The sequence below is a fragment of the Pinus tabuliformis genome, chromosome 8 (assembly GCF_031772625.1).
Source record: "Pinus tabuliformis cultivar Carrire ecotype Pingquan chromosome 8, CPIR1, whole genome shotgun sequence".
Classification (NCBI taxonomy): Eukaryota; Viridiplantae; Streptophyta; class Pinopsida; order Pinales; family Pinaceae; genus Pinus; species Pinus tabuliformis.
In genome coordinates, this window is record NC_142294.1 from 607,695,873 (window position 1) to 607,707,622 (window position 11,750).

Consider the following 11,750-nt stretch of genomic DNA (forward strand, 5'->3'; position numbering starts at 1 on the left):
CTCCTGAAGTTGATGCTACCTTATACCGTCAACTTGTCGGAAAACTCTTGTATTTAACCCATACTCGTCCTGATCTTCCCTTTGCTGTTGGCCTTGTTGCTCGTTTTATGCAAAACCCCCGTGAAAGTCATTGGAAAGCAGCTAAAAGAATACTTCGTTATGTTCGAGGTACAGTACAGTTTGGGATTCATTACAGTGCCAAAGCAGCTCCTCTGTTAGTTGGTTTCACTGATTCTGATTGGGCTGGTGACCTTGATGATCGGAAGTCTACTGCCGGTTATGTCTTCACTCTTGGTTCAGGACCTATTACATGGGCTTGTAAGAAACAGGCTGCCATTTCTCTTTCGTCAGCAGAAGCAGAGTATCGTGGTGCCGTGGAAGCTAGTAAGGAAGCCTTGTGGCTTCGTCAGATCCTATCAGAGTTTGGCTTTGAGCAGCAGCATCCAACCACACTTTGGTGTGATAATCAAAGTGCCATTCAGCTATGCAAAGATCCAGTCCAGCATCAGCGCAGCAAACACATTGAACTACACATGCACTTCATCAGAAAGCTCATTCATGACCATGTTCTTGAAGTGCAATATTGTCCAACAGATGATCAGGTTGCAGACATCTTCACAAAGGCTCTCACAGAGGCGAAGTTCACTAAACTTCGATATATGCTTGGAGTTCAGGAAGTTGTCACTAAGGGGGGATAGGCTCTAGTGCCTCCTTCCTTCTCCTATTGTGTCATATTTGTAAATCCTTCAATCCTATCCCAAGTTGTTCTTAAGGGGGGATGTTAGGATATTCCGACACATAGGATATAGTTAAGTTCAACTTGGTCTAGCATAGAGTTAGGTTAGAGTTAGGTAAAGTGTGTTTCTTTACCGTTGTACATTTTGTAACTTACAATCCGACGGTCACGATATGTAGTGATCCGACGGTTCACTCTCACCTCGGTATTACGGACACTTGATCCGTGGCTTGACACCCGATTGGTCCATGAGTTCTATTTAAAGTGCATGGAGGGTCATTGTTCGGGTAATCCGTGCATGAGAGAAGCTTATGTAAATTTTCATTCTTTGATTAATAAATTGCCTGTAGTACCCACGTTGGGACAGGCCGTGGACTGTTTCCCTCCTTGCACTCTGAGGGTTTTAACCACGTCAAAAATACTGGTGTATTGATTTGAGATCTGGTTGTGAGCGGTGTCCTTTTGGTATTCTTTCTGTGGAACTTACCCTGTAAATTCCTACAGAGTTCACCCCTTCTAGGCTACATCTCATTGGTCCAACTTCCATGTCTTAGGCCTCTATATTAGCTCAATGTGGTAAAAATTCTATTTAAAAATCTATATGGTTCCTGATACCTAAACCAATGTGTTCAGAATGCCCATATTAGCCAAAAATGACTATTAGATCTCTGAAAGTTGACTCTGGATGATCTGGGCATGACCTCCTTCCTTGGTGGCCCTAGGCTTCCCTAAACTTCCCTATGTAAAAATCACTTGTATAAGTCTTCTATTTCCTCTCAAACATGTAAAAATGAGTTCAGAAGGTTCAAATTAGCTAATAACACCTCTTTCTAAGCTCAATTCGGTCGAAAATTGCTCAAGATATGCTTCATTCAATTTTTCCCTAGGAAATCCCGCTAAAACTGGAGAAGACTCCAGCTAGCACCACCAAAACTGGTAGTCCCACCGAATTTGGCGCTCCTATGAATCTATCACCAACCTTAACAATTGTTTAATTAATGTTAAGCATGATTAGGGGCACTAATCACGCTTAGTCGTTTGCGCTGGCCCGCAGGGCTGGCTCCCTCCTCTCCCGCTGTCGGCTCGCTGTACGCATTAAATAATGTTTAGTGGCTACAGTTTAATACTACATGTGCTTGGTCGGATGGTATTGTAGCGGAGTTGGGAGAGGGAGGTCATGGGTTCAACCCGCCCTCCGCCCAACCCATAATACAGTTTGTTACACAGAATAAAAACGTTACCATGCCTTTGGATGTATCGAACTTTGACCATACCATATTAAATGTGCCATTGTATTATGCGGATTTGGACTTAATGCGGAATTAAATAAGGTTTATATATAATATAATATAATATATGAATTTAAAATCATATAAAATAGTATAATATATATATATATATATATATATATATATATATATATATATATATATACAATTTCCACATCATATTAATCATAAACTCATAATTCCACCTTGGAGGACATTAGGCAATTTCACCTTCACACAACCAAACTAGTGAATCCTAAATTGACACTTGTCACAGCCTCATTTGGAAAAAATTGAAGAAGATTCCCATCATGCTAACTATACTTCCATGTCATCATTCTGTCATGTTCTGTAATTTTTTTCGTTGTTTAGGAAAATAAATAGCAGGCCTTTTCTCCTTCATCCGTACTCGGTTTTCAATGAAATGAATTGCGTTGTGATCGTCTTGACGAGATGGACGCAGTCATATAGGTTTCAAGCCAATCTGAGAACTTTAATTTTTGAGCTAAATACTGAGCACTTGATCAAGAGATGATGTTGGGCTAGTCTAGGTCGACGCAACCTTGACGCAGATCTAGAAGGGCCAATGCAAAGGAGAAAGATGCCTGTTACATAGAATCTAGAACTACCGAGAACTGCCGGAATAACCAAGATAGATAACGCATAGGGCAGAAAGGCTGACACAGAACCTGAAAGGCTGACGCAGGGCCTATGCAAGGCCAGCGCATAAGTAGCCAGGGTTAGCTAGACTTGTTTCCTAATTAGTTGGAATTCTGTCGAGTAAAGTGAGGTAAAACTCACTCATATTTTCCACTAGTATTTTCTCTATAAGGTATTGCTAGATGAGCATCCTAGATTTGTATTCAAATATTTCTCTTGCATAATAATAAACCCTTAGAACTACTACATCGGTTTTCCCGCATTGGGTTGGGGACTGTTGTGTCCAAAAATAAGTGTGTCCTATGTATCTTATTCTTTTTTCCGTTTTCTATTTCACGAGTTCAAAAATTTAATTATTGTAGGTTGCAAAAGGAATTTGCTTCAGTATTCAGAAGAATAACTTGATAATAAAAAATTAAAAAAAATCAAGTAGATGAAGTAGATTAAGATTTGTTGTAGTAGGGGTTCCTTGAGCATAAGAATTTTCACATGGAAAAGTAGTCTCCTTATAAGCAACCATCCTCAACATGTCCCTTTACCATTGATGTCAAAGGGGGAGAGAAAGAATACATTGAAGTAGCAAGAGGACTTTGGAGAGAAAGTAGACATTCAAGGAGAGAGAGAATATATTTAGGAGGAAAAGAAAGACCAAGCACAAAGAGTTTTCACAATTAGTAGCATGACAGGGGGAGTTCCTAGTAGCATGTCAGGGGGAGTTCAGTCCATTTCCATCAATGACCGTCAAATTCTAGTGGTGTTTCCATAAATGAAAAAGTGGGATATTTTTGGAAATAGTATTTTGATTGATGATAACATGTGTCATTGATGTCAAATGGGAATCCTACGAAAGAAGAAGTGTCATTCATGAAATAAAGGAAGTAGTATGATAGTTCAATATCTTTCATTCTCTCATAAAATGATGTCAAATTGGCCAAAAATTTATTTATTTTTTTCCCAAATTTATGATGTTCAAATGATTCTATGGATGCAATGGTTTGATATTCCTCTCCGAGACCTTTCCACTGGTATATCACACTTGGTTGAACTCTTCCCAGATGAGAAGATATGCTAGTTTGAAATTTGAACTCTTTCCCAGATGATAAGATATGCTAGTTTGAACTCTTCAAGTCGGATCTATGGTTTTGTGGTGCAATCTAGGTAGATGGCACATGAACTTGCTTACTATTTAATCTTTCTAAAGTTCAAGCATCTTTTGAATAATTTGGTCATTGAAATTCACATGAACAATAGATGAAGTTTCAACATCTCTAAATGTTAATTAGGGTTTCCACCTCCATGATGGCCCAGTCCCATTATGATACGTGGCAAGAGTTTTCCATACCCCTCGATCAGATGCCACTTGGACCCATTAGCACAAACGACTATGACATGGCTATCTTGACATGGATGTTGACTTGGAAAGTCACGCAGATAGGTGGACGATAGTGCCACATGGAAATTTTAGGTTATATTAAAATGATGACATGGTAAGTGATGATGACATGGAAAATGAGGCTGGCATGGCAGTCTGTCATGATGCCACAAGGCATGTTGATATGGAATTTTCTGCTAGCTAATAGGGGAAAATCTTGGTGATCCACATGACACCACTCATAGAGTGCCATGTGGTAGGTATGATGTCATGATGAAGTCAAAATTAGGGTGTATAATTACCCCTAGATATAGGTCCTAAGATGTGGTCCTATAAGATGTTTCAAAGGTTGGCCCATTCCCCAAAAGGGGGATCCCATTCATCTTTAAATAGCGTCATATACTTTGTGATTGAATGGGATTCTGGGAGAGTGTGAAGTAACAAGTTAAGGCTTCGCCTTTGTGGCTATATTGAAGTGATGTATGTTAGGTGGTTGCAAGTTTTAAACTTTGTGGTTTATGACTGACCCCTAGTTGTGATGTGGAGAGTGAAAACACTTTGATTGGTTTGTTGGTAGACCTGGCCCTTAGTTGTGATGTGGACAGCTAAAGAGATTATGATTGGTTGATGATGTAGAAAGCATAAATAGTTGGTTTGCTCCTGGTATTGATGTGGAGAGTGAAAATAGACTTGGCCCCTAGTTGTGATGTGGATAATGAAAACAAATTGATTGGTTTTTTTGTAGACTTATCCCCTAGTTGTGACATGGAGAGTGAAAACATTTTGATTGGTTTGTTGGTAGACTTGGCCTCTAGTTATGACATGGAGAGCACAAAACATTTTTATTGGTTTATGACATGGAGAGCATAGTCAAACCTGGCCCATAATTGTGAAATGGAGAGCACAAACAATTTGATTGGTTTGTTTATAGACCTAGCCCCTGGTTGTGATGTGGAGAGTGTAGACAACTTGATTAGTCCATTGGCCCCTAACATGGTGAGCATGAACAAGCTCTGGTTTACAAGGTAAGTATGACTGAGCAGACATCTTAGTGGTAAGTTCAAAAATAATTTGGCTCTTGATCTTGTATGAACTATACTATAGAAAAATTTGTGTAATGTGTAGTGGCACCCCTAGGAGGTTGAGGGTTCGAGCTCGGTCGGAAGGTTGATTAATTTTTTATTATTATTTTCCTAGAAAGAGTTCTTTTGTCAAATAATTAGGTAAGCCGAAGGTGAGCATTTTGTATAACAACTTCTAGAAATAATCCAATTTGTAGAATGTGTGTCAAAAAGAACCATTTGTAGAAAAATTAACCTTTCTAATGTTTTATGGGTCAAATTGAGAGCAGATTGATTTTTTGAAAAGGGGCTTTGGTTGGTTTTTTTTTTTGTAATTTGAAAGAGGGAAGCTGCAAATAGTTTTTGATATTAGGGAGGTCATGATTATTGTTAATATGAGTACATTAACATGTTTTTGTACATGTGAAGGTGCAAATGAACAAAATACGGGATGATTTGGTTGTGATTTGACTCTTAAATCTAGTTTGAAATATTTTGAGAAGTGGTCCACATCATTTTGAAGAAGGGGTTAGGTGCCTCCACCGAGGTTGGTGCCTTAATCAGGTTGAAACCTACAAGTCAATGCTTGCTCATTTTCAAGTTTGGTGCCTCAATCAAGTTGTTTCCTATAACAAGTCAGTTCTTGCATCATTTTCAAGGTTGGTGCCTAAATCAGGTTGTTTCCTACAACAATTCGGTGCTTGCATCATTTCTAAGTTGGTGTCTCAATCACGTTGTAGCCTAAAGCAAGTCGATGCTTGTATGTTTCACGGGATGGGTTTCTCCTTTCGGTTGGTGTCACTGAACATTATAAAATGAATATTGAAGATTGAAGATAAGAATATTTGTGGTTTTCACTCCACACAGGTTTCCGTGTAAAATTTGGTGTTCTCATGTGTTGATGTGATTATTGTTACTTGATGCATTGTTTTATTCACTATTATGATGCAGGGTACTTACTAATGCACTATTATATATTCAATTATTGAAAAAATGGTTATGAAATGTTAAATTTTCCATCACATTAATTCACCCAACCCCCCTCTTAGTGTAACCTTTATTTTATCAACTAAAGAATGGAACCCCTTCTCCTCCTTGTGTCCTAGTATTTAGTGTAGCCTAACAGTCATCTAGGGTTAGGGTTTTTGGATCCTCGACTCTCAATTGCTAATAAGGTTTTAGACATTCTAAAATATTCTATAAATTCCACACATCATTATCCCCATCTATGAGTTCTGGGATTTGGCATGGCATCTAGTTCGTACCATGGTGTATAATAATGTTGAGGTGTTGGGATATATGATAAGAAATTTTTGACCCCAAAATGTGTCATTGGATTCCTCAAATGGCTCTAAATGCTTCCAAACCCCAAATCTCCAAATTGGGACCTGCTACTAAGATGTGACCTGCAAGCCAAATTCCTTCAAATTTTCCAACCAAAAAGTACCAAGATGGATGAAAACTTATATAATGATCCATTCTACTTCAGAGCCACGCAATATGCTTGTATATTCTTGCAATAGGGAAGAAAAGAGATGATTTTTCCATCCAAATCCACTCTAACTCTTGGGATACCAAGCAACCAAGCTAGAAATTATCATTAAAAACCAATATATATAGTTTATTCTATTGCAATAAAATGGGTCATAAGGATGGTAAATTTTGACAATCTAGAAGGCCAAGCAACACATGCAAGAGTTATTTTCAGTACTATAGATTGATTGGACATTGGAAGTCCAAATGTTGGAGGCTTCACTTGGAACTCCATCCAAGGAATTGAATATCTAGAAAGAAAGCTCAATGATTCAAGGTTATGGGGAAAGATAAGTTTCTTGCACTTGTATTCCATGGAGAAATGATTGTCCAACGACCTATTCCAATAATGAATATCATCTCTAGACATGAGATGAGCAATATGATTATGCCAAAATCATGTCTTATTTAGCTCATATCTTCCATCTTGATGTGGTGTCACCTTTCCTTAGAGGATGCTTAAATGGAGAGAAGAATAAAATTGACATGATTTGAAGCTTTTTGAGACCAAAGCTAGCAAGTTTGGGAGGCATGGTTTGAATACAATTTTTTTTTTTTCTTTTGGTGGGGGGTGGGGAGGGGAAGTTGGGGAAATTTCTAAAAGTTCACTTTGAAGTTGAAATCCGTTGTGATGGTTTCCCTTCTAAGGAAACCCATTGAAAATGAAGTTCATGGAGAAAAAGGGCATTGAAATGGAAACCAAGAGGCCAATGACTAAAAGAAAATGAAGAAGGGAATTTCTAGAGGCGAGAGCTCTAAGAGGTAATCATGTCAAAGATTGTAGGAAAAGGGAGACATTGTGTTTGGCCATGCATGAGAAAATATTGTTGTCGAATTAATTAAATTTGTAAATAAAAATGCATAAGCTTTTCTATACATAGTTCACTCTTTCTTAATTAATTTATCTTAATGTAAAACTCCTAGAACTTGGTTGTTGATTTGGATTTACAGTGTCAAAAAATATCTATTATCTAATAATTCCAGTGTTTGTGTATATTTTATATAGTTTGGTTTTAGTATGTTATTGCATTATATGTAAACCATGAGACCTATAACAAAGCAACATGGAAATCCAAACTCCCTTCACTAGTTTAAATTATTGCTTTAGTGTTCAAATTGGTTGAGTGTATTGTTGGTTCATTGTTTAACCACATTGCATCGCTAATCTTGCAATTTTTTCTTGTTTAGGTGTTTATTATTTTGTGGTGTGGTATGAGCACACAAAATTTCAATAACTTCTAATACTGTAAACTACAACATTATCACATTCACTTACTTGATTAATAGAATGATAGCTACAACCTTACCGCACATCTTCCATTTAATGTGTGGAGAGAACTAGTCACTTAAGTACAAATTTGGAGAGACACTATTGAATCAAGGTATGTCTACTAAAGCAAAAAACCAATACTGAACCAGATATGAAAGTGATTAATTTTTTTATTCTCATTGGTGATTAGTAGAAAAATATTTATTTTTGTAAAAGATATGTTTGATGAAATAGAGAGAACATCAAGCTAATACACACACACACACAATGTTTATTTTAAATGATTTTTAAAAATTGGATGATATTTAATTTAACTTCTCTCTATATAAAATTTCCCACTAATTAAATCATTAGTCGAGAGAATTCTTCTAAATCTAGATTATATGAGGAGTGTTCTTCTCTACTTTCAATTCTAGAGGAATCAAATTTATAATAATAATATAGGTCATGCATTTAGTATATAACCAAATAATAACCACGCTAACATTACCTCTAGTTTAAACCATAACCAAAAAAATATTATTCTATTCAAAGTCATTAAGAGAGTAATAAATATACTTATAGGCCTTTAATATGCATGTCTTCTCCTTTCAACCATGAGTTATGGTTCAATTTCACTTCAATAAAAAGTACATATGGATCTATAGTCGTATTTCTTATGTGACCATGAGTTCTTTGGTTTAATCCTAGATCAAGGAAATCACATACAATTGCTGTGCTCCTTAATTATGACTTTAAACTAGTTCTAATTCCTACAGGTCGTGTTCACAATTATTTTGCATCCAAATTAAAATGAAGAACCTGTTGTGCAAGGTTTTTGCTTTGATTTTGAAAATTTGAAATCATTGCACATTAAGTTTGCCTCAATCTCCTGACAAATCTACTCATTGGTTTGAGTTTCACTCTCAATTTACTTGGAATGGAAATTTAGACAATTTTGACCTCCAGTTACACCTTCACTCAATTTGTATATAACCATTCACTCACCATCAACATAACTATGCATGCTAGAACTAATTTTAACAACTAAAACCATTTATTTTATGCATACCATAATAATAATGAACCAACAATATGTACATACAAAGATCATTAAAAAATTATAAACATACTCAACCTCTCATGTTCCAAAAGTCCTCACCAACTTAAGAAAAAAATTCTTAAATATTGATTTTTTTATACATCATAAGGAAGATGACATAAGAAAAATACACTCATTAGAATCTTCTATTATGAGGAATATCCAAGCTAATTCCTAAACTTGCTCTAACCTCCTAGATACATGCCAAAACAAGTATATTTTTCTAATTGTTGCCTCATTATGTGAAATTAAAGAGGTAATGTTTGTAACCAGCTCACAAAATAGAAGAAAGAGATAGATCAAAGACTTCAAAATTAGCCTCTTCGAGGGGAAACCTCCTTTACATTACAAAAATGAACAATTATTGGATGATACAAATGACAAGACCTCCTTTCTATATATAGGAGTTTAAGGGGCCATAATAAAATTAGAGCCGACATAACAATAATAATGTAAATGCACAACAATAACAATAGTGGGCTTCTATGGGGAACAATAATAACAGTATGGGGACAACTTGGGCACACAATAAAAATAAGGGGCTACAATGACAATAATAATAAGGGAATACACTAGTATTATAAGGACCTAACATTCCCCTCTCCTTCAAAAAAGTGTTGTCCTCAACATTGAGTAGTTTTGGATGTTTCAGTATAAAATTCTCATCCTCCCATGTGGAATCTTCAGCGGGTAAGTTCTACCACTTGATGAGATACTCTGAAATTGATCAATTTCATAGTTGTCAAGTTCTTGTTTCTATGCTTGCTTTAGGTTCCAATATGATTTTTCCTACCTTGTTAAGTTTTGGAAATATTGTTTGAACTGGGAGCTTTTCACCTATAACCTTCTTTCAACATGAAACATGGAAAAATGGGTGCACTCGGGAAGCTGCAAGAAGTTCCAATTTGTATTCCATATTACCAATCTTTTGCAACACCTTGTACGGACCATAATACTTTGGTGATAATTTTTATCCTTCTTAGCTTGCTTTAGGGGCATTTGTTTATATGGTTGTAGTCATAAAAATACCCAGTCACCTACATCAAAACTTATTTCACTGCAATGTTGATCTACATGTTGTTTCATTCGATTTTGTGCCAAAGTGAGGCTATCCTTTAAGAGTTGGAGAACCTTTTGTTGATGCTCGATGTGATCTTCCACTGCTTGAACCTTAGAATTTTCTCTTAAATATGATGCGATGGATGGTCGATGATATCCATAAAGTGCCATAAATGGGGTCATGTTTGCTACAATATGGAAGGAAGTGTTATACCACCATTCAGGTAGAGGCAAAAATTTGACCCATTGTGTTTGTTTATTAGATACAAAGCAACGAAGATATCCTTCCAAAAATTTGTTTGTTATCTCAGTTTTCCCATCAGATTGAGGATGATAAGATGAGCTATGAGCTAACTGAGTACCCCAACAAGAAAATATTTTTGTCCAAAAAGTTCTAGTGAAAATAGGATCTCTGTAGCTTACAATAATCTTTGGGGTTCCATGTAACTTTTGAATTGTTTCCATAAATGAATTAGAAACTGTACTGGATTTAAATGGATGAGATAATTCACAAAAGTGTGCATACTGGGCAAGTCTATCAACTACCACCATGATGACACTCTTTCCTTCAGACTTGGGTAAACCTGTGATAAAATCCATTGAAACATCCTCCCAATGTTGACTTAGAATGGATAAAGGTTTTAATAGACCTAGGGTCTTAATTGTGTCAACTTTATTTTGTTGGCAAACCAAACATTTTGCCACAAACTTTTGAATATCATATTTAAGGCCATCCCAAAAAAATCCTTCTTAACCCTGTAGTAATTTTTTTTAAATCCTGAATGCCCTCTTAAGGGAGAGGTGTGCAATTCCAGAAGAATCTTTTGTTTCGGTTGGGAATTCTTACAGAGGTATAAGCGATATTTGTACCATAATGAATCATTTTTCCAACTAAATGTATCAAATGTACTGGGATCTTGCTGCAACTTTTGAACGAGTGCCCACACTTCTTCGCCATTATCCCTTTCTTCGTTTATCCAATCTGGTTGGATAATAGAAATGCCACAAAGCAATGCTTCCACATCCTCATCCTTTCTTGAGAGTGCATTTGCAACAACATTTTGCTTCCATTTTTTGTAGATTATTTTAAAGTCATAACCCAACATCTTTGTGACCCATTTTTGCTGCTCTTTTGAAGATAATCTTTGTTCTAAAAAGTATTTAAGACTATCATGATATGTTTTTACCTTGAAGTGTCTTCCCATTAGGTAAGGTCGGCATTTATTAAGTGCATGTAGTATTGCCAACATTTCCTTCTCATAAATAGCTTTTTGTAAATATTTTCCTTTGATTGGACAACTTTCAAAAGAAATGGGTATTTCTTCTTGCACTAAAACAACACCAACTCCATTTTCTAAGGCATCACATTCAACAATAAAGGTTTTTGTGAAGTGTGGCGTAGCTAAGACTGGTTCTTGGCACATTGCCTCTTTAAGATGTTCAAAGGCCTTCGTTGCTTGTGGAGTCCAAGAAAATGCGTATTTCTTCAGTAATGTTGTTAGAGGTGTTTCTATTCTCCCTTAATTCTTAACAAACTTGTGATAATACCTTGACAACCCGAGAAATCCTCACAGATGCTTTATGGATGTGGGAATTTTTCATTCCTTAATGATTTTAATTTTTCTAGGGTCTACCTTAACACCTTCATGAGATATAATATGACCCAAATATTCCACCTATTGTACTCCAAAGAAACATTTGGAGGTTTTT